At 40.2% G+C, this 24,082-nt stretch overlaps 1 protein-coding gene across 4 annotated transcripts in view; it reads left to right on the top strand.

Moving 5' to 3' along the window:
- The window catches only part of agmo (alkylglycerol monooxygenase), a 227,004-nt gene that overhangs the window by 158,596 nt on the left and 44,326 nt on the right, over positions 1-24,082 (top strand). The gene's annotated exons all lie outside the window — the stretch shown is intronic.

The following is a 24,082-nucleotide window of genomic DNA, read 5'->3' as shown; positions in this document are numbered from 1 at the left end:
ATATTTTACCATCGATGACAGACATGGCACAGAGATGTATGGATAACCTGCAGATGCATTTGCAACGATAAAGTCAATGAAATCACAAAGGTGAGTTTTGTTGATGTCGACTTATGTGCTAATCAGACATATTTGGTTGTGGCCTGACTGCCAGCTAATCCATGCTAACATGCTACGCTAATCGACGCTAACATGCTATTTACCGGCGGTGCTAAAGCAGACATGGCACAGATGTATGGCTAACCTGCAGATGCATTTGCAACTATAAAGTCAACGAATTCACAAAGGTGAGTTTTGTTGATGTTGACTGCCAGCTAATCCATGCTAACATGCTACGCTAATCGATGCTAACATGCTATTTACCGGCGGTGCTAAAGCAGACATGGCACAGAGATGTATGGATAGCCTGCAGATGCATTTGCAACTATATTATGTTTCCTTCCACCCACATTTAATGCGAAAAAAACTTACCAATAGAAGGATTTAAGTTGCTCCAGTGTCACGAGATGCGAAAGTCCTGATCGTTTGGTCCGCACATTTTACCGGCGATACTAACGCAGCTATTCGGCCATGCTATGGCTATGAATAGCGTCAATAGCTATTCGCTCAATAGCTTCAGTTTCTTCTTCAATACTTTCATACTCCAACCCTCCGTTTCAATACATGCGTAATCTGTTGAATCGCTTAAACCGCTGAAATCCGAGTCTGAATCCGAGCTAATGCCGCTATATCTTGCTGTGGTATTCGCCGTTGTTTGTTTACATTGGCAGCACTGTATGACGTCACAGGGAAATGGATAGTCGCATCGCAAATAGCGAAAATCAAGCACTTTAAAGCTATTTTTAGGGATATTCTGGGACCGGTAAAATTTTGAAAAAAAGTTCAAAAAATAAAACAAGCCACTGGGAACTGATTTTTTTTGTTTTTAACCCTTTTGAAATTGTGATAATGTTCCCCTTTAAATAAAATGTATGTCCAAAACTACCTAGCCCTCCTATTAAAAAAATACAAACTGGGTTATTCCACCAAGTTAGCAGCAAACCTAACTTTGAACACTTCACTCAACACAGATGTCATACTGTCGTTAAAGCTAATCTTTAATATAATACATGCCTGTCGCTGCATAGGAGAAAGTTCTGTACAATTTTGCAACTTATTAGCAATAACTGTGGTGCATTCAAAGACCTCTATAAAAGTTGGAAATTGAAGTCACTAGTTTTGAAGACAGATAGATGCACTACTAACATAATCATACCGATGTATTATATTCACAGTATTATAATTGTACAAACCCCGTTTCCATGTGAGTTGGGAAATTGTGTTAAATGTAAATAAAAACGGAATACAATTATTTGCAAATCATTTTCAACCCATATTCAGTTGAATATGCTACAAAGACAACATATTTTTATGTTCAAACTGATAAACATTTTTTTTTGGAAAATAATCATTAACTTTATAATTTGATGCCAGCAACACGTGACAAAGAAGTTGGGAAAGGTGGGAAAAAATACTGATAAAGTTGAGGAATGCTCATCAAACACTTATTTGGAACATCCCACAGGTGTGCAGGCTAATTGGGAACAGGTGGTTGTCATGATTGGGTATAAAAATAGCTTCCCAAAAAATGCTCAGTCTTTCACAAGAAAGGATGGAGCGAGGTACACCCCTTTGTCCACAACTGCGTTAGCAAAGAGTCAAACAGTTTGAGAACAACGTTTCTCAAAGTGCCATTGCAAACAATTTAGGGATTTCAACATCTACGGTCCATGATATCATCAAAAGGTTCAGAGAATCTGGAGAAATCACTCCATGTAAGCGGCATGGCCTTAAACCAACATTGAATGACCGTGACCTTCGATCTCTCAGACGGCACTGTATCAAAAACAGACATCAATTTCTAAAGGATATCACCACATGGGCTCAGGAACACCTCAGAAAACCACTGTCACTAAATGCAGTTTGTCGTTACATCTGTAAGTGCAAGTTGAAGCTCTACTATGCAAAGCGAAAGCCATTTTAAACAACATCCAGAAACGCCGCCGGCTTCTCTGGGCCCGAGATCATTTAAGATGGACTGATGCAAAGTGGAAAAGTGTTCTGTGGTCTGACGAGTCCACATTTCAAATTGTTTTTGCCAAGCGAACCATCCAGACTGTTATCGACGCAAAGTTCAAAAGCTAGCATCTGTGATGGTATGGGGGTGCATTAGTGCCCAAAGCATGGGTAACTTAAACATCTGTGAAGGCACCGTTAATGCTGAAAGGTACATACAGGTTTTGGAACAACATATGCTGCCATCCAAGCGCCGTCTTTTTCATGGACGCCCCTGCTTATTTCAGCAAAACAATGCCAAGCCACATTCAGCACGTGTTACAACAGCGTGGCTTTGTAAAAAAAGAGTTTGGGTACTTTCCTGGCCCGCCTGCAGTCCAGACCTGTCTCCCATCGAAAATGTGTGGCGCATTTTAAAGCATAAAATTCGACAACAAGACCCCGGATTGTTGAACAACTTAAGCTGTACATAAAACAAGAATGGTAAAGAATTCCACTTTCAAAGCTTCAACAATTAGTTTCCTCAGTACCGAAATGTTCATTGAGTGTTGTTAAAAGAAAAGGTGATGTAACACAGTGGTGAACATGCCCTTTCCCAACTACTTTGGCAGGTGTTGCAGCCATGAAATTCTAAGTTAATTATTATTTGCAAAAAATAAAATAAAGTTTATGAGTTTGAACATTAAATATCTTCTCTTTGTACTGCATTCAATTGAATATGGGTTGAAAATGATTTGCAAATCATTGTATTCCTTTTATATTTACATCTAACACAATTTCCCAACTCATATGGAAACGAGGTTTTGTTATTATATTATTAATCCTATTTATATCAGAATCTATACTTTACATTTTGAAGTAGAGGGAAACTTGACAGAATTATAATCATATTTAAGAGAATAATGACCTTTTTTTTTACTTATTAAAATCCTATTCTGGACACTATGTTGAGTTTGACACTTTTGTAAAAAATAAACATATCTTTTTTTAAACGAAAACAAAAATTTTAAGTGGGTTTACTAAGATATGTTAATTAATCCCATCCTTGAATAATAAATGTTTTTAAAAAGCTGTTTTCAACCTAATATATGAAATAATTAGTTTTTAGTGCATGTAAACATACAAAGTGTGTGTATGGGGTGGTGACTTTGATTTTAAGGTCGGATGGGTCTTCTGTCTGGTGGCCCTGAATTTTAAGCCCAGCCCCTGGTCACATTTTTTAGTTAAAATGATATTGGTAAAACAGCAAAAAAGCCATTTATTTTTTTATTTTTTTTTTAATTACACATTATCACTAATAGTATGACAGAGAAAGGGGCTGTTTGCAACTTCCTCAATTATATTTATAACTGTCTATAATTTTTACATACGTATATGTACATTTTTTATTTTTTTTACGGCAGTCATTTAACCTTTTTCATGCACACGTACGCGTAGGGAGAGCGTGCACATATACAGTACATAAATATGTTGTTATTATAATAAAATATACGTTCAAAGAAAGCTAACGCTAACTATCCAAATCACAATTATTAGCTAACACCCAAAGTGTAGTTTCGTCATTGTAAACTATAAGCCACCAGAGAGCGGGATGTATTGTGTAAAATACATTGGAAAGCTAGTGCCCTCTAGGGATCTGTGGAAATATTACAAACATGCCCTTTAATAAATAAATACACAGAGTGTATCATTATGCTTAAAGGGGAACATTATCACAATTTCAGAAGGGTTAAAACCAATACAAATCAGTTCTCAGTGGCTTATTTTATTTTTCAATTTTTTTTTCAAAATTTTATCCATCATGGAATATCCCGAAAAAAGGCTTTAAACTGCCTGATTTTCGCTTTCTATGTATCCACCCCCCCCATTTTCCTGTGACGTCACTGCGTGACGCCAAACCAACAAACATGGCAGATAGAACAGAACGATATAGCGACATTAGCTCGGATTCAGACTCTGATTTCAGCGCCTTAAGCGATTCAACAGATTACACATGTATTGAAACGGATGGATGGAGTGTGGAGGCAGATAGCGAAAACGAAATTGAAGAAAAAACTGAAGCTATTGAGCCAACGAGGGCAAATTTGGCGATCGCCTTCTAACCAACGATTGTATCTTTTGACCACTGGACTTAAATCTGTCGATTGGTAAGTGTTTTTTTGGCATTAAATGTGGGTGGAGGGAAAGGCTGGATGCAAATATAGCAAAAAATGTACATACAGCGAGCCTAAACAGTATGTTAGCATTGATTAGCTGGGCGTCAAGCCGTGACCAAATATGTCTGATTAGCACATAAGTCAATAACATCAACAAAACTCACCTTTGTGATTTTGTTGACTTTATTGTTGGAAATGCATCTGCTTTGAGTGTCGCAGGATATCCACACATCTCTGTGCCATCTGACGTAGCATAGCTGTCATCGGTAAAATGTGCAGAACAAACGAGGGACTTTCGCATCTTTTGACCACTAGTGTACTTATATCCGTCGATTGTTTGGCATTAAATGTGGGTGGAGGGAAAGGCTGGATGCAAATATAGCTACAAATGAGGCAAAATGATGCAATATGTACATACAGCTAGCCTAAACAGCATGTTAGCATCGATTAACATGCCATGACCATTTATTTGTCTGATTAGCACACTCCACGTGAGTCAACTTGAAACCTTCTCTGTTAGTGTTGTTACACCCTCCGACAACACACCGACGAGGCATGATGTCTCCAAGGTACGGAAAACAGTCGAAAAAACGGAAAATAACAGAGCTGATTTGACTTGGTTTGTGTAATGTGTTTGAGAAAATGGCGGATTGCTTCCCTTTGGAACGTCACGGGTGAAAGGTCATCACTCCAACAGCGAACAATTGAAAGGCGTTTCAATCGCCAAATTAACCCTTTAAGAGTTCGGAAATCAGTTAAAAATACATATGGTCTTTTTTCTGCAACATCAAGGTATATATTGACGCTTACATAGGTCTGGTGATAATGTTCCCCATTAATAATTGTAAAAATATTAGTAATTTTATTCAAAGAATCCCAATTTCTAAATCTAGTTGTACTTCAGCAACACTTTTGACATCTGGTGTTAATTTAGAGTTGAAATAGTGAAGATGGAAACACACAGTATTGTGACGCAGCACGGGTAAAAGGTTGTGAAGTATTTCTTCTCATTAAGTCCTTGACTTGATGGTTAACGAGTGGAAGGTCACGCAGGTGGTCATTGTGTTTTTTCTGGCCTTTCCGTGGTGTCTCTGCCCGTGTGTGCGCTGTGTGGTCCACTTGGTGTGCGAGCGGGGGCGCGAGGTCCAGCCGGCGGCCTGATGATCTATGAGTCCAGATGCAACGGCCAATTGACCATAAAATTTGGCGTGCCTTTCTGGCTCTGGCAAGCCCAACTGTAAATGGCGGCCTGACCTCTCATTATTTGCACCACCTCTCTTTCTCTCGCTCTCACTCTCTCTTTCGCTCTGCCCGGCGCTCGCCATCGCAGCATGGGCGAACTGGGGAGACGCCTCTGGAACCAATTAGTGCCGTCTGCCACTAACTAGAGCTGGCTGATGAAATTTGCACGTGAGCGCTGAGTCGCCGTTTTTATTGTCTTATGACTTCACATCTGTGCTGCTCAGGTGTTGCAGAGACAATTCAGGTTTTTCCTCAATATTAAAAGTATTTTCCCGACAGCAGGGAGTCTCAAACTGTGGTACTGGTACGCATCTAGCGGAATGCCAAATAATGATTAGATTTTTCCCATATTAAACAGTGTTACTGTTCAAACTGTGAGTAATGTTACAGTGCCCAAAATATAACAGTATTTTCACGCGGTATATAAGCCACACCAATTAAATTTTAGGGAAAATATTTTTAGCCGGACCGGACTATTGGTGGAAGATATATACGTTATTTGCACAACCAATATTTGCTTACATCATGGGTGTCAAACTCTGTTTTAGCCCGCCGTGTAATTTAATTTGGCCCTTGAGGCAATATCAAATTAACATTACAGCTGGCCCGCCGTTATTACACAGCAGCAGTAACGCTGTAACCAGGGGCGCCGCTAGGGATTTTGGGCCCCATGAAAAGAATCTTTACAGGGCCCCCAACACATAATTTTATATAATTTCATCATCATTAGGGGCCTCTCTGGCGCCACTAGCTGTAACACCGCAATTTCTCACACTTGCCAATCCTCCCGAAGTTCAGTGCCCCTCCCGAAAATCTCCCGGGGCAAGCAAGCATTCTCCCGATTTTCACCCGGACAACAATATTGAGGGGGTGCCTTAAAGGCACTGCCTTTAGCATTCTCTACAACCTGTCGTCACGTCCGCATTTCCTCCTTACAAACAGCGTGCAGGCCCACTCGCATAATATATGCGACTATTACACACACATAAGTGAATGCAAGCATACTTGGTCAACAGCCATACAGGTCACACTGAGGGTGGCCGTGTAAAGAACTTTAACACTGTTACAAATATGCGCCACACTGTGAACTCACACCAAACAAGAATGACAAACACATTTCGGGAGAACATCTGCACTGTAACATAACATAAACACAACAGAACAAATACCCAGAACCCCTTGCAGCACTAACTATTTCGGGACGCTACAATATATTTACCTCAGAAGGCTGCAAATAGAAAAGAGGCATTAAATTTGTATTTAAATTTTATTTGATATGCCATTGATATGTTTTAGTTATTATTATTATTATTTGAAACTCGATTTTGCATGTCACTATAAAGTTACTGTATATAAGCCTTGCTTTTTCAATGTTCAATGCAAAACTTGTTTGGGTCCCTATTAAAAGGTTAATTTTTTCAACCTTGGCCCGCGGCTTTGTTCAGTTTTGAATTTTGGCCCACTCTGTATTTGAGTTTGACACCCCTGGCTTACATCCATTTATTCAGTGGTTCTTAACCTGGGTTCGATCGAACCCTAGGGGTTCAGTCAGTCGGCCTCAGGGGCTCGACGAAGCCTCCGTCCAAACCTGACTAAATAACAAGTTCAATGTTGTATTATTATAATCAAATGACAGCAATCATTTCCATGAGATTATTTTCTAATATAAGTGTTTTGGCTTACCTTCAATAACAAAAAAACAACAACATTGTTTTTCATGAGCTCTGTACAAGGTGGGGTTGGAAATAATTTGTACCCCTTTCAGATATCGCATTTAGGTCCTACTAAAACATTCGCATGTTGCACAATGAGATGTACACATGGGATCATGTGTACATTCCTTTAACTTTCTGTTTGTAAAATATATCTTTACTAGTTTTTATTTAATATAGTGACATCATTAAATGAAGAAAAAATTGTATTTTTCGTTTAAAAAAGGGTTCAGTGAATACGCATATGAAACTGCCGTGGTTCGGTATTTCCAACAAGGTTAAGAACCACTGCATTAATTGTTTTCAAACGGTATCTGTAACATGCCAGTAAAACGACTAATCAAACAAAACAGAAGTCATCATCGTGGACCTACTAGCTGCGGAAGCTAGCTCTCCAATCAGCTAAACAGACTCAATAACTCCACGGTGACGTTTTGGTGAATTTACTGAGGATTTTTGTGAAACTGAAACAAAACATAATGCTATTGTAACTTAATAATACTAACAGAGACACTCGTAAACGTGTTTGCATTTTAGCTAATGCTAATGTTGCTCGCTTGATTACATTACAATAGCACGTACAAATAGGCGTGTAAACACTCCTACAGACATTACACATGGGACTTTTTAGTGAGTATCAACAGTTTTAGTTGTATTGTAAAACTTACACACGTTGTTTTGAATGATAAATGAAGAATCCATACTAGTACAACGCCATGGACAGCTAGAACACTGAACTGCACGCCGGTTAAAAGAAAATTAAAAACTACCTGTAAAAATGGAAGGACACTAATGCACCCGCAGTGAGCAAAATGGTCCAAAAGATGGCGCCATAGTACAAACAATAATATTATTGCTGTTAACGAGAAAAACATCCATGACTCGGGCTGAAAGTTTAAGAAAAGAGTAGCGGCTTTTAGTTCGGAATTTACATTACTTTAATTGTTTTCAAACTGTAACGTGGCAGTAAAATGGCTGATTAAACAAAACAGAAGTCATCGTCATGGACCCACTAGCTGCGGAAGCTAGCTCTCCAATCAGCTAAACAGACTCAATAACTCCATGGTGACTTTTCGGTGAATTTACTGAGGAATTTATGAAACTGTATGAATACAAAAAGAATGCCATTGTAAGTTAATAATACCAACACAGACACTCATTAATGTGTTGGCATATTAGAGAACGCTAACAATGCTAGCGTCATTACATATAGACATCACACGGCATGGCTCGGTCGGTAAAGCGGCTGTCTCAGCAACTTAAGGGTTTCAGATTTGGACCGTCGTAGTCACTGTCCTTGTGTCTCTGGGCAAGATACTTTACCCACCTGCTCCCAGTGCCACCCATACTGGTTTAAATGTAGCTTAGATAATGGGTTTCACTTTGTAAAGCACTTTGAGTCCATCCATTAATCCATTTTCTACTGCTTATCCCTTTCCGGGTCGCGGGGGGTCACTGGAGCCTATCTCAGCTGCATTTAGGCGGTAGGCGGGGTACACCCTGGACAAGTTGACACCTCATCGCAGGGCCAACACAGACAACATTCACACTCACATTCACACAGTAGGGCCAGGTTAGTGTTGCCAATCAACCTATCCCCAGGTGCATGTCTTTGGAGTTTGGAGGAAGCCGGAGTACTCAGAGAGAACCCACGCAGTCATGGAAACTCCACACAGAAAGATCCCGAGCACAGGATCGAACCCAAGACTTTCGTATTTTAAGGACAGATGCACTAACCACAAAACAACCGTGCTGCCCCTTTCTTTCTTCCTGGAGGCACTGCAGTACCAGGTCGATGCGTGGAGTGGATGGACGGTGCAAGTTTTGAGTCACTAGAGAAAATCAGTATATAAATATAATTAACTTTACTTAATTCCACACATGGAATGGTTTAGTAAGTATAAACGGTTTTAGTTATATTGTAAACCTTACAAACATTGCTTGGAGTGATACATGTAAAATCCACAAGAGAACGCTGTGAACATCAGAATCAGAATCAGAATCAGAAAAGTTTTTATTGCCATTGTTTGAGAACGGGTCCACAAACTAGGAATTTTACTTGGCGCAATCGTGCAACATAAAATACATATAACACAGAATAGAATAACATGAGCTGTAACTGAGCTATCAGATCCTGTTATTGTTCACGTGTCTGATGGCCGAGGGGAAAAAACTGTTTAGATGGCGGGAGGTGTAGGTCTGGATGGACTGTAGTCTCCTGCCCGAGGGAAGAGGGGAGCACTAAATGGAAGGACACTGCAGGATCTGCAGTGAGCAAACTCGTATATACCACAAACCATAACACACTTCCTGAGCGTTTACTTGTGTTTTACTATTTGCGTTATGGCCGTCAGCAAAGAAAATTGCCTAAATTAGCCGCACCGTTTTATGAGCCACGGGGTGCAAAGCGTAAAAAAAAAGTTGCGGCTAATAGTCCGTAATTTACAGTACAGTAAATATATTTCTTAAATAAAACATCCGTCTTGTTTTTAATGAATACTTAGGCTATTGTACTATAATGTTGGGCATGTTGGTGTTACTTGGAGAGCCAAGTGATTTCTAAGGTGGTGCTTTGAGAACCACTGCCCTGGAGCTAACCAAAACTTCAGCACTGGATTTACGCTGCTTGGCAGTCACCGTTGAGCAAGTCATTTGACGCGATTTCAAGTGGCAGTGCTTGATTTGGAACCTACCGCTCGCAGGTGGCGCTGGTTGAAAATCCTCCCAATTGGTTCCTGACGTGCCCTTTACGTGAAACCTCCCCCCAGCATTTAACGACCTCTGACGTGTGACTGGAACAGGCCACCTTTTGAAGTCAAGCCAATCAATTAAAAAGTTGCAGGCGGGGGAATTCATACTTAATTGTCCTCAGGCCCCTGTGACTGTACATTTGCACCCAGCAAAAGAAGCCGCGGTGCGTTTGCGGTCCTTGAAAGCCGCTGGTGTGATATATGGCACCCTTAAAGCTCGCGGTGGTATTTATGGCAGCTGTGGAGAGTTCCCCCCCCCACCCCTGTAAAGCTTGCAGGCTTGACCTGTAAACCACCGCTGCCTCCCGCTTCCCGACGCCCACTCGCCTGCCCAAAAAGCCACGTCTGTGGGGATCACACCAAGGCCTCCAGACGGGAAGCTGGCAACCGTCTGTGTGAATGAACTTTGGAGCGAATGGGGTTATGATCCTATTGGGCGTGCACCGGTATTTGTGCAATGCACATTGTTTTCTAACATCAAAGCAAACCGAACACACGTGGGACTCTTAGAAACAGACAAAACATTGAAGAATACTAAGTTCTTCACACCATCATTTCATAGGCGCGTCGTCATTCTTGTATCGAGCGTCATCAGTTGTGGTTCTGATCCTCTATTGCGCTGCAGGGCTTTTCGAAAAAAAACCCTTAAGCAACAATAAGCACATATTAACACATGTTATGACACACAGACAACCCGAGACTTGCAAAAGGGAAGAGGGTTTGTAACTGCTGCCACCTGGCGCTGCTCTGTACACCATCGTACCGCAAAGGGTTGAGCGGCGAAGGTTTGGGGGGCAGGGGGTGGATGTGTCGTAGTCCATGGTTGTATGTTCAATTGGCCAAAACGTGCGGGAAGTTAATAAATCAAAAATAGGATTTGTTGCACTGGAAACTGACCATTCCATGATTGTGCTGCTTGTCTCTTTGTAAGAGCTCATTTTTTTACTTCAGACTTGTCTGTGGAAAGATAAATGTCCAGGTCAGACCAATATTTTCAAGTTCAAGTCCAACACAAAGGCCCAGCCAAAGCAGCAGAAAAAACACAAATCCCCCGCTCTTTCTTTTCCTGGCATGGCTGCCGTGCCGGACAGATAAGACGACCCAGGGTGGGGAGGTCGTCGTTATTTCAGGCGCTCAACGTCCCCGCCGCCAAAACCCCTCACTTGCGAAAGGTCTAGGCGGGAAGATGTGGTAGCGAGAGGCGGTGGAAAGTCCTGAGGATGACATCATGTGCGCGCTCTCAGGAATGGAAAGAGAAAGGAAGTCTCCTCCCCGGGAGAAAAAGTTAGTGTTTTTTTTTTTTTTTTTTTTAGAGCAATACTGATCTCGGTATAAACATCAGGGTGGTCGAGTGTACACGGTGTGAAATATTATCACGCAGCGCGCAGGGGACCGTGCCCGTCAAACGGGTACCACTTGGTTTATGTTGTCAAAACACTTGCCAGGTAATGTTGTGGAAGTTTTCACTGAAATCGGACCTTTCAGAGTTTCACACAGGGTTTTTGGAGCTTGTTGGTGGGCTTTTCGCCAAATGCAGCCTCCTGCATGCGCTTTAATTAACAAGCAAATTAAATAACAGCCTTCCAGTATAGTGTAAAACCCGCCTGGAGAGAGTCCTCAGTCACCTAAGGTTGTGTTTGTTGTTGAGCCCCTATGAGAGTCCCTAAAAAAATATCTGTTTTTCAGCTGAGGTCGGTATGGGCCGCAATGGTACTCAGTTGTAATACACTTTTCCACCACTTGTGGCAGTAATTACATCCAAGCATCCATTTTCTACCGCTTATTCCTTTGTAGGTGCAGGGGGCGCTGGTGCCTATGAGGGGTGCAGTAATTACAATATCAAACAAACAGAAGTCTGGAGCTAAAGTCATAGAGAAGATTTCTTAGGCGCAAACTTTATGACTAAAGTGGTGAAGCTAAATTTTAGTTTGCATTTAAATTTAGTTAAAACATTTTGTTATTTTATTATTAACTTAGCTAGAATCTGAGTACAACAAATTGTTGTTTTAAGCACAAACCCTTTCAAGATTAGACAATTGTACAGGGTTACAGAAAAGTAACGCAAATTTATTTCAGCAATATGTTATTGTATGTACACTTATTTTTCATCACTTTTTATGAGTCCCTTCTTTTGCAGTATATTTAAGTATTTATTTTTATAATCCGCCCTACCTACATGTAAGCCTTCATAATAATAATTGTGATTAACACATGCTTTCTTTTCATTTGACAAGGTTTGTCCTGTTTGACCGAAAGGTTATATAAAATTATTGAATACGATTAAAATCAAGAGTAAGATTACTACTGTAATTTCCGTACAATAGAGCCGCAAACAACTCAATTTTAGAGGAAAAACATATTTTTCCATATACTAGCCGCACGGGTCTATAAGCCGCAGATATAAACGTTAAATTAGTTATTTAAACAGAACGATTTGGTAAATGTTTATTGACATACCTAATAGTTGCCAGACAGTGTAATACGACAGTAAAACGGTTGATCAAACAAAACAGAAGTCATCGTCATGGACCCTCTTAACTGTAAAAGCTAGCTCTCCAATCAGCTAAACATATACAATAACTCCCCGGTGACATTTTGGTGAATTTACTGACAAATTTGTGAAACTGAAACCAAATGAAAATAATTATATTGTAAATCAATAATACTAACACACTCTTAAACATCGTAGCATATTGAATAATGCTAACAAGGCTCGCTTGAATACATTATGATAGCATATACAAATATGAATGAAAACACTACTGACATCACACATTTGACGGTTTGGTAAGTACGAATTGTTTTAGTTATATTGTAAAACTTACAAAAGTTTGGACTGATGTACAGTGGGGCAAAAAGTATTTAGTCAGCCACCGATTGTGCATGTTCTCCCACTTAAAATGATGACAGAGGTCTGTAATTTTCATCACAGGTACACTTCAACTGTGAGAGACAGTGTGAAAAAAAATCCAGGAATGCACATTGTAGGAATTTTAAATAATTTATTTGTAAATTATGGTGGAAAATAAGTATTTGGTCAACCATTCAAAGCTCTCACTGATGGAAGGTTTTGGCTCAAAATCTCACGATACATGGCCCCATTCATTCTTTCCTTAACACGGATCAATCGTCCTGTCCCCTTAGCAGAAAAACAGCCCCTAAGCATGATGTTTCCACCCCCATGCTTCACAGTAGGTATGGTGTTCTTGGGATGCAAATCGGTATTCTTCTTCCTCCAAACACGACGAGTTGAGTTCATACCAAAAAGTTCTATTTTGGTTTCATCTGACCACATGACATTCTCCCAATCCTCTGCTGTATCATCCATGTATCCATTTTGGTATAAACTGAACTCGTCGTGTTTGGAGGAAGAAGAATACTGAGTTGCATCCCAAGAACACCACACCTACTGTGAAGCATGGGGGTGGAAACATCATGCTTTGGGGCTGTTTTTCTGCTAAGGATCAGGAGGATTGATGCATGTTAAGGAAAGAATGAATGGGGCCATGTATCGTGAGATTTTGAGCCAAAACCTCCTTCCATCAGTGAGAGCTTTGAATGGTTGACCAAATACTTATTTTCCACCATAATTTACAAATAAATTCTTTAAAAGTCCTACAATGTGAATTCCTGGATTTTTTTTCACATTCCGTCTCTCACAGTTGAAGTGTACCTATGATGAAAATTACAGACATCTGTCATCATTTTAAGTGGGAGAACTTGTACAATCGGTGGCTGACTAAATACTTTTTTGCCCCTCTGTATGAAGGATCCATGAGGGCAGACACGTTACGGACGATTAAAAGACGGAACAGAACTTGTACTTCCGGTTGAAACCTCTAAATAGAAGGACACTGCAGCAAAGGCAGGGAGAAAACTCGTCCGAAAGATAGCGCAATAGCACAAACGATAACACACCATTTCAATGTCTTTGCTTGTTTTTTTTTTTAATTTTCAAAACTATTTGTATTGCGGACGAGTTTCCAAGCGTAGGAAAAAAAAGTAGCGGCTTATAGTCTGGAATTTACGGAAATTCTGTGTTAATATTTTAGCGCGCCCCGGGCCCCTTGGTCAAAAATGTCAAGATCCCCTGACCTAAGGGATGATTGGGGACTAAACGTTCACAGTACTAACGAGAAGATTGATGAAAAATGAAGGTTTTAGGTGCTCTCTTAAACATTGAGAGGGTGTCTGCTCCCCCAGGACTGCATTTGGAAGATGTTTCTTCTCACCAAAGCGGAATTAAAACACTAATACTCATAGTTAAAGACGTGCATTATGTTCGGCTGTAAATACGTCAGATTTCGAAAGTCAAATCTTCTCGAATGAAGGGAGGCTTTCATCACTCAGCACTCACTGTGACACACTCACTTCCTGGCTAACGATCACACACAATAGTATGTGTAGTAAAACCTGATTTTTTTTTTTTGCTCCTGCCTGGAAAAGCTTACCTTCTGCCAGTTTTTTGGGTCGGTCACTTTTGTCAGCCACTTTATTATTGTGCTTTATTGTGTCGTATACCGTCCACTCGCTTGGAGACGTCTGTCCTTGAAGCCCAAACGGTTGGCCGATGCTCCTTCCAAGTTGGCCACCTTTGGAGCGTGAGATGGTGGAAAAAGGGTCAACACGAGGGAGACTAAAAGCAGCATTGGAAAGTGGTCGCGTGCAAAAGCTTCCCACTCGTTTCAAGGTTTAGAAGGGAAACATGTTTTTTTATTGGGTGACATTTAACCATTTTTAGTTATTGTTACCGGCAAAGGCACGTCATGGTGCCGAGATTCATCACAATAGCGTAAACGCTCCTCTTGATGCCTCTATTAACTGTATCTAATCAGTCAATTATTTGGTCAGGCATCGAGTCAGTCAGTCTTGGTGGGTTAGTTAGTTAGTTAGTTAGTTAGTTAGTTAGTTAGTTAGTTAAGACTAATTATCGGGGCTGGCCCATGGCATAAACACTATATGCCAGGGGTGTCCAAAAGGTTTTTTGTTTTTTTGTTTTTTACTGAGGGCCACATAATGAAAAATCTAATCATGCGGTGGCCCTTTTGATATGTTTCAATTTCAAAACCAATACAATATATAGATCTTTTTTTAACCTTTCAGGCTCCCCTCAAGTTTGGCCCCGGGAACCCAGAAGAGTTTCAGTCAAAAAATGTGAAAATAAGTCTTATATTATTATTATTATTATATATATATTTATTTTTTTAATGAAATGCATAAATCTGTAGATATACTTTAGAATAGGATAGAAAGTACTTTATTGATACCTGGGGGAAATTCAGCACCACAGTTCGCTCACAATAAACAATAATAATAATAAATAATAAATGACGTATTATATATATAATATATGAATAATATAAATATATTCTACATTTAAGTGCAGTCAAGAAGGAACATATGCATTATACAGTCTGAAGGCTGTCGGTATGAAGGACCTCCTGTGTCGTTCCGTGTTACATTTTGGGAGTCCTAGCCTTCCACTGAACGTGCTCATTCTCTCCGCAAGGTCCGAGTGTAGTGGGTGGGAGGTGTTGTCCATAATGGCTAGGAGTTTTGCTAGACTTCTCTTCTCTGACACCACCGCCAGAGAGTCCAGCTCCACTCCCACCACGTCTCTACCAACTTGTCCAGTCTGTTTGCGTCCCTCACTCTCAGCCCGCTGCCCCAGCAAGCCACGGCGTACAAGAGGTGCCACCACCACCGACTCATGGAACATCTTCAACATTTTTGCACAGACGTTGAAGGATCCTAGCCTCCTGAGGAGGTATAGGTGGCTCTGTCCCTTCTTGTATAGGGCCTCAGCGTGTTTTGACCCATTCAGCTTGTTGTCCATGTGTACTCCGAGGTATTTATAATCCTCAACCATGTCCACATCAACCCCCCTGATGGAAACAGGGGTCGCTGAAGTACTCCTCCTCCTTCCCAAGTCCACAACCAGCTCCTTGGTCTTCGTCACATTGAGCTGGAGGTGGTTCTTTCCACACTATGTGACAAAGTCTTCCACCAGTGTCCTGTATTCCTCATCATCACCACCCTTAATACACCCCCACTATCGCAGAGTCGTCAGAAAACTTCTGAAGGTGGCAGGACTCTGATTAATAGTGGAAATCGGTGGTGTAAATGGTGAAGAGGAAGAGGGAGAGGACTGTACCCTGCGGGGCCCCGGTGTTGCTGACCAGCCTGTCAGACACACAGTCCTGCAGTCGCACGTACTGTAGTCTGTCAGTCAGGTAATCTACAACCCAGGACACCAAGGGGGCCTCCACCTGCATCCTCTCCAACTTCACACCCAGTAGCCCAGGCCGTATAGTATTGAAAGCACTGGAGAAATCAAAAAACATGACCCTCACACTGCTTGCAGGCTTGTCCAGGTGGGTGTGGGCTCGGTTCAGCAGGTAGATGACTGCGTCCTCCACTCCCAATCGTGGTTGGTAGGCGAATTGGAGTGGGTCCAGGTGGGGCTTGACTGTAGGGCGGAGTTGTTCCAGGAACAAACCTCTCCATGGTCTTCATGATATGGGAGGTTAGCGCCACCGGCCTGTAGTCTTTTGATGTGCTGGGTCGCGTGGACTTGGGAATGGGGACCACGCATGAGGTTTTCCACAGAGTGGGGACTTTCTGCAGCCTAAGGCTCATGTTGAAGATATGCTGGAGCACACCACACAGCTGTGGGGTGCAGGCTTTGAGCACCCTGGGGCTCACACCGTCAGGACCCGCGGCCCTGCCTGTGTGTAACTTATTTAGCTGTGAAATCACCTGTTTAGGTCCGTCTGTTGTTGTTGTTTTTTTTGTCAAAACCCTGTTGTATGGCATCCATCCATCCATCCATTTTCTACCGCTTATTCCCTTTCGGGGTCGCAGGGGGCGCTGGCGCCTATCTCAGCTACAATCGGGCGGAAGGCAGGGTACACCCTGGACAAGTCGCCACCTCATCGCAGGGCCAACACAGATAGACAGACAACATTCACACTCACATTCACACACTAGGGCCAATTTAGTGTTGCCAATCAACCTATCCCCAGGTGCATGTCTTTGGAAGTGGGAGGAAGCCGGAGTACCCGGAGGGAACCCACGCATTCACGGGGAGAAGATGCAAACTCCACACAGAAAGATCCCGAGCCTGGATTTGAACCCAGGACTGCAGGACCTTCGTATTGTGAGGCAGACGCACTAACCCCTCTGCCACCGTGAAGCCCCTGTTGTATGGCAAAAATATAAAATATGCAATGATTTACCACAAACATTCATTTGAATTTTTGATTTGAAGTGATTGGAGCCTTAAATAGGTCAATAATTCATTACGTTGATATTAATTAATGTTTTTTTTTTTTTTAGCAAAGACAGTTAAAAAAAAAATCCCACTAAAATTGTTGGGGATCCAAAATAGCCCCACTCATAAAAGTGTTGAAAACAAGTTATAGGCAAGGCAAGGCAAGGAAACTTTATTTGTATAGCACTTTTTATACACAAGGCAGACTCAAAGTGCTTCATAGACATCAAAGTGAAATGAAAGAAAATAAAAGCAAAATTAAAATGCAGACAATAAAAATAAAAACAGTGCAACGTTAAAAGATTAAAAGATTTAGCTGAAAGTTAAGGTGAACATAAAAGTTTTCAGTCTGGTTTTAAAAGTAGTCAGAGTTGGGGAAAGTCTGACATCTTCAGGAAGTTTATTCCAGCTATTTGTTGCATAGTGACTGAATTATGCTCTCCCTTGATTCGAGTTTACTCTGGGAACCGCTAACGGATTTGTCTCAGAAGATCTTAGTGATCTAGAGGGCGTATATAGTGGGAGCATATCAGTGATATACTTCGGCCCTTGACCATGTAGTGATTTATATGTGAGCAGGAGGATTTTGAAATCAATTCTCTGATGTACAGGGAGCCAATGTAAGGATTTAAGAATCGGTGTAATGTGCTACAATTTTTTGGTCTTTGTTAGAACTCTAGCAGCAGCGTTCTGAACAAGCTGTACATTTTTTGTATACTTTCAACATTGAAGTCTGTAGATGTATTTCAACTTATTTTTTATATGGCAAACACACAAAATACGCCATATTTTCCACCAAAGATATTTTGTGCTATTTTGGATTTCAATTAATAGGTCCCTTGAATAGTTCAATAATTCAAAACATTGATTTGGATTCATTATTTTTTTAAAGAAAAAAACAGCCTGCATGGGAACTGTGTTATCAAAATTGCAACTTTATGTTGTTATATTTCACCTGTTTGCTCTTATATTCCACTTTTATATTCCACAGTTTAAAAATTAGCAATGTGCCGTAAATGGCCCCTGGACCACATTTGAGACACCTCTGCTCTATCCGGTTGTTGAGGGCCACAACCATTAGGGAGGCCACATGATCATGGTTTTCGTCTTTTGTAAAGATTAAAAAAAAAAATTCTAAATTTCATTTAAATTAAATTAAAATATGGCTTTGAAGATTCCATTTAAATCTCTCACTTATAAACTACAACATCATGAAAGTTGCAAAATCAGTTTTGCTTTGAAATTTCAATAAAATGTTTTTTTTTTGTATTAAATCAAATCATTCACACACAGTGCCAACATTTGAGAACCCGGATGATGCGATAGAAGAACAGTAAAAAATATACTACACCTTTTAGAGGCAATACCAGCCAAAGTTATGTTTAAGTTTTACCTTTGCATCGATTAGAACACAACTGTGGTGCGTTCAAGGAACCTCGCATAAAGTTAGAAACAAAAGCGCCACTTGTTTTCAAAGACAGGGGAGGCTTAACCCCGAGTAGAGGCACTAATAATTAACAGTATGGTTATTATCCACGATTAGGATGGCTAGCTTTTACATCTGAGCCGATACCGTACCAATTCCCGTTACTTGTGAATTAATACCGGTACATTTGTGTGCATTATTAATGTTGTTTTTTCAATAATAAAAACTCACTTTTCTAATGTAACATATAAAAATGACCTGATTATGGTAACTGGAGGTGGGAATTTTTGGGGCATCTCACGATTCGATTATGATTTAGAAGCTACGATTCGATTAAAAATTGATTATTGATTCAACTATAATTCATATATATTGATGTAGTTTTACATTTCTTTTCATTTCCTTAAATAAGCGTTTATCACTTGTAACTTTAGAAAATCAGTGCATTTGTAGTGAGAAACAGTTAAATTAATTATCACATTAATTAAATTAATGGAAATGTGTGTAAAACTGGAACATAAGTGCCCGATAGTAAAGGAGCTGATCGGATCTTTTGGTAAGGTGGCTCATTGTTAACCAATTTTTAGAACTGTTTACTTTATTTACAATAAGTAAATCGATTATCGATTATTGACGTTTATTAATCGATTTAATAATCGGCCATGTCTGAATTGTGATGCATCTAAAAATGGATTACGCCTACCTATAATGGTAACCGTTCTGTCCTTGTTTTAAAAAGCTTGTTTCAACCAAATTAAGTCTAATCGTTTTTTTTAGTGCGTGTAAACATACTGAGTGTGTGTATGTGGGGCGTGACTTTAGGTGAGGGTGGGGTGTCTTATTATTTAGCAGACTAAAAATAATAAATAGGTAACATTAAAGACCAAAATGGGCCTCAAACAAAATTTTGTTTAGGGCCGCACAAAACCTAGGGCCTTGGTTACTCCACAGATACTTGGCAAGTTAGTTGTCAATTATTCAGTCTTGTATTTGGTTAGTTTAACTAAAACAAAAATCAATTCACATCTGAATTGGGATTCTTACGATTCTGAATCGTTTAAAACCTTTCAAGAATCTGTTTACAAAAAGACATTATATAGACCAGGGATTCTTAACCTTTTTGAACCCCGGGGCCCAACCTTTCTATAACCGAGGGGCCCGAGGCCCACTAAAATATTAACAATAAGTTTGTATTCTTACTCTTGATTTTAATCGTATTCAATAAATATATTTAACCTATTTACAATTTAACAGGATAAACCTTGTCTAATAATATGAAAGCATGTGTTAATCACACATATTATTATTAAAGGGGAACATTATCACAATTTCAAAAGGGTTAAAAACAGTAATGATCAGTTCCCAGTGGCTTGTTGTATTTTTTGAAATTTTTTTCCAAATTTTAGCGGTCCCGGAATATCCCTAAATAAAGCTTTAAAGTGCCTCATTTTCGCTATCTTCCAAACCACTATCCATTTCCCTGTGACGTCATACAGGGCTGCCAATAAAAACAACATGGCGGTTACCACAGCAAGATATAGCGACATTAGCTCGGATTCAGACTCGGATTTCAGCGGTTGAAGCGATTCAACAGATTACGCATGTATTGAAACAGATGGTCGGAGTATGGAGGCAGATAGCGAAAACGAAATTGAAGAAGAAACTGAAGCTATTGAGCGACTAGCTATTGACGCTATTCGGCCTTAGCGTGGGTGTACCTAATGAAGTGGCCCATAGCATGGCTGCCTTATTAGCATCGCCGGTAAAATGTGCAGACCAAACGATCAGGACTTTCGCATCTTGCGACACTTTTTTCTGCAACATCAAGGTATAAATTGACGCTTGCATAGGTTTGGTGATAATGTTCCCCTTTAAGGCTTTGCCCAGACTGATTACAAATATTAATACTAATCAAATATACTACAAAGGGATGGACTCATAAATACTAATGAAAAATAAGTGTACATACAATCACGCAGTGCTGAAATGAATTAATTATAACTCAATAAATACCAAAATATAATTAAAAAAAATATGTTTCTCAACTGAATTAAATTGCAAATGAAAATACAGCTTTGCCACTCTCGTCATAATTTTTGCGCTTAAAAAACTTCTGACTTTAGCACGGGCGTATTTTTTTTAAACATTGTCATAACTGCCATAAGTGGTGGAAAAGTACGGACCACAGCTGAGAAACCGATATTTTTGGCGGCCCTCTAGGGGTCGGTCGTGGCCCAACAATGGTTAAGAAACACTGACATAGATCATCTCAGCACTTAGTCGCTGTGTGTATACTATACACTAGGGATATTCAACTTTTGTGGGCAGTGCCGGCCCAAGCCTCCATGGGGCCCTAAGCAAAATTTGATATTGGGGTCCTCTATTTCTGCCAATAATATTGAATGTTGATCATTCACACACCTACTATAAACTCATTGCGGCTCTGGCAGTGTTGTTTACATTATCCTATTGTCAGCCTGGCATGTCTTTACAAATGACATGTCATTTATAAAGATATGGGGGTGGCCCAGTTAAGAACATAAATAATACCAATGAATGGACGAATGATGTCCAGAGTGCCACATATGGTTCCTAGTCTTAAAATGTAGAAAACATTCAGCCACAAGAGTGGCCTGGGGTTGAACAGTCCAAGTGATAAAGCTTTGTATTTACAGTAAAAGTGTCATCTTGTCTCATCAGTCTTGTACATATTAGTCTTTAATTACTAGTTTATATTTTTAGTTAATTGTTCATATTTAATTTTGACTTTGTACAAAGAGAGCGCAGTCTACTGAAGTTAAATTCCATGTGTGTTAAACATAACACACGTGCTGATTCTGATTCACTTTATTATTTTTGGTAACAAAAACCTGAAACAGCAATGTGCAAAAATAATTCGTAGTGCAAGAAAAACAACAAAGTGCAACAATAAAATCAATTGAATATATATAAGAAAGAACAAATTCAATTGTACAAAAACCAACATAATTAAATATCAAGCAAATGCTTAAATAATATTAATGAACAGAGTTACCAGAAACAAGGTAACATAACGGTTTATAAACAAATATAAAGTTACTACATATTAAAATATAAATGTAAATAACGATGTGCAAAAATATTGGGGGAAAAAATCTAAATAAACTGCCTTAATTCACACATTTGACCATCACATCACAGTTTTGTTCCTCTGTTCTTCACCACCCACACTCCACCCACTCCTTAAAACCTGTGCTTCCTGGCTTTTCTGGAGGCAATGTCATTTATGACATCACTGTAAGAAATCTGATGGCCGACTTTGTTATTAATACTAATCACTGGCAGTCCACTCAGTCTTTCTTGAGCCATGGAAGATCTCAAGTAGTTTTTTATTCATTTGAGCTTGGAAAAGCTCCGCTCTGCAGATGCAACAGTCACAGGAAGAGTGCAGGCTATCCGCAGAGCTTTTGGGGGCCCCCTGGTGGCCGTGGGGCCCTAAGCAAGCGCTCAGTTCGCTTATGCCTTAGGCCAGCTATGTTTGTGGGCCACATTTGCAGAAAGCAAAGGACAGAGGGAGCAGACTTATCCCTTCACTATTATTCTCCCGGGCACGTCCACCACTGCTGCTCACTGCTACCTTCAACTCCCAGGGGGTGGAACAAGGGGATGAGTCAAATGTCTCCACACCACGTGTGTGTGTGACAATCATTGGTACTTTACTTTATTTCTTAATTTGTATGTTTCTGAGAACCAGTGTCTTTTGCAGTGGACATCTGATTTTTGTCTATTTTGTCAGACTCTTGAGTTTTGGGGAAATAAATTGTCCTGCCTATACAAGAGTAGCTCTCAGCATTTTTAAAGGACAGACTGCCAAAAGCTAGTCAAATATAAAATTCAGTAGAACCTCTATTTGGGGATCTAATTAGTTCTTGAACAGGTTTTGGTCCGTAAAGGGAAAAGTTCATATAGTGAAGCAAATTTTTCCGAAAGAATCAACATAAATACGAGTAATGGGTTGAAGCCTCGACAAAAGTCTATATTTTAGTCAAGGTTTGTATACTTTGAACGCAATATAAAGTACTATTCAGTATGAGTTAACACCAATTTCCTTTATATTTGGACACAATGTTTTTGATTTGCAATTAACGTACGTGTGTCACGTGTGACCATCGGCCCATACCGTACAGTAAGTGCGAGAAAACCAGCTCCGCAGCCACAAGTTGGAACACATAAAGAGCAGAAACGGACAAGGAAAAGTGCACACTGAATGGCAAGGATCGCTCAAAAATAGGTGGCTCCCCTGACAAAACCGAGGCTGTCCGCAAACACGTCCCAAACACCAGTCGCCAGCAGCTAGTTTCCCACCGTCTCTCACCCGCCGGAAAGCTTACAAGAAACAACTTCAACCAACAAACTTTTCACAAAATTGCAACATTTTATTTCTGTGACCGTTGGTGACCATTTGCTTGTGTCTAGTCCCATGTTGATAGTGTTCAAATTATTTAATGTTCTCTTGGGTACACTCACCGTAATTTTCTGACCAAAGAGCACACCCAATTAGAATTGTTATACTGTATTTTTCGGAGTTCGAAAATGCATAATAAAAAGAAAAAAAAACATATATAAGTCGCACTAGAGCAGGGGTGGGGAACCTATGGCTCACGAGCCAGATGTGGCTCTTTTGATGACAGCATCTGGCTCTCGGATAAATCTGAGTTGACACTGCTTAACACGATAAGTAATGAATAATTCCACTTGCAATCACAGTGTTAAAAATAATGTCCAAAATATAAAACATTCTCATGCATTTTTAATCCATCCATCTGTTCAAGAAGTTGCGTTAATGGTAGGAAGTTATTTATTATTGGTTGGTGTGGGGCTTGCTCTCCTGGGGGTTCTTCAGACCATCAAGCACCGACATGAGAGCCTGTTTCCGGATTACAATATTAGTTTATTTTTCAACAAGTTGCTTTCCAGCAATTGTGTTTTTCTCTTTCGTTCTCGCTCGCGCTCTGGCTCCAGCCCCAACCCCGTCTCTCCTCCTGGCTGCTGCTGATAACATAGGGGCAGGTGATTAGAAAACAAGGTCTAGGTGGGCCATCTACGCATCTGTCGCTGATTTCGAGGCCAGTCCTGGCACACCCCGCTTCGCTGTAGGGCCGCAGGCCACGCCCCCTCCACAGTTAGGTTCAGAATAACAATGTTAGAATAAGAGCCCTATTATACTCTAGAAAAGTTGGTCTTACTTAAAAATGCTTGTGTTTTAGTTGTGTTCAGTGTTGAAAAAAATATGATATGGCTTTTATGAAAATACATTTTAAAATATTTGGCTTCTTGGCACTCTCAGCCAAAAAGGTTCCCGACCCCTGCACTAGAGTATAAGTCACATTTTTGGGGAAAATTTGTTTGATAAAACACAACACAAAGAATAGACATTTGAAAGGCAATTTAAAATAAATAAACAATAGTGAACAACGGGCTGAATAAGT

This window comes from Nerophis ophidion, linkage group LG11 (assembly GCF_033978795.1).
Source record: "Nerophis ophidion isolate RoL-2023_Sa linkage group LG11, RoL_Noph_v1.0, whole genome shotgun sequence".
NCBI classification, from domain to species: Eukaryota; Metazoa; Chordata; class Actinopteri; order Syngnathiformes; family Syngnathidae; genus Nerophis; species Nerophis ophidion.
The sequence above is the reverse complement of the archived record's forward strand: the minus strand, read 5'-3'. Positions and strand labels throughout refer to the sequence as shown.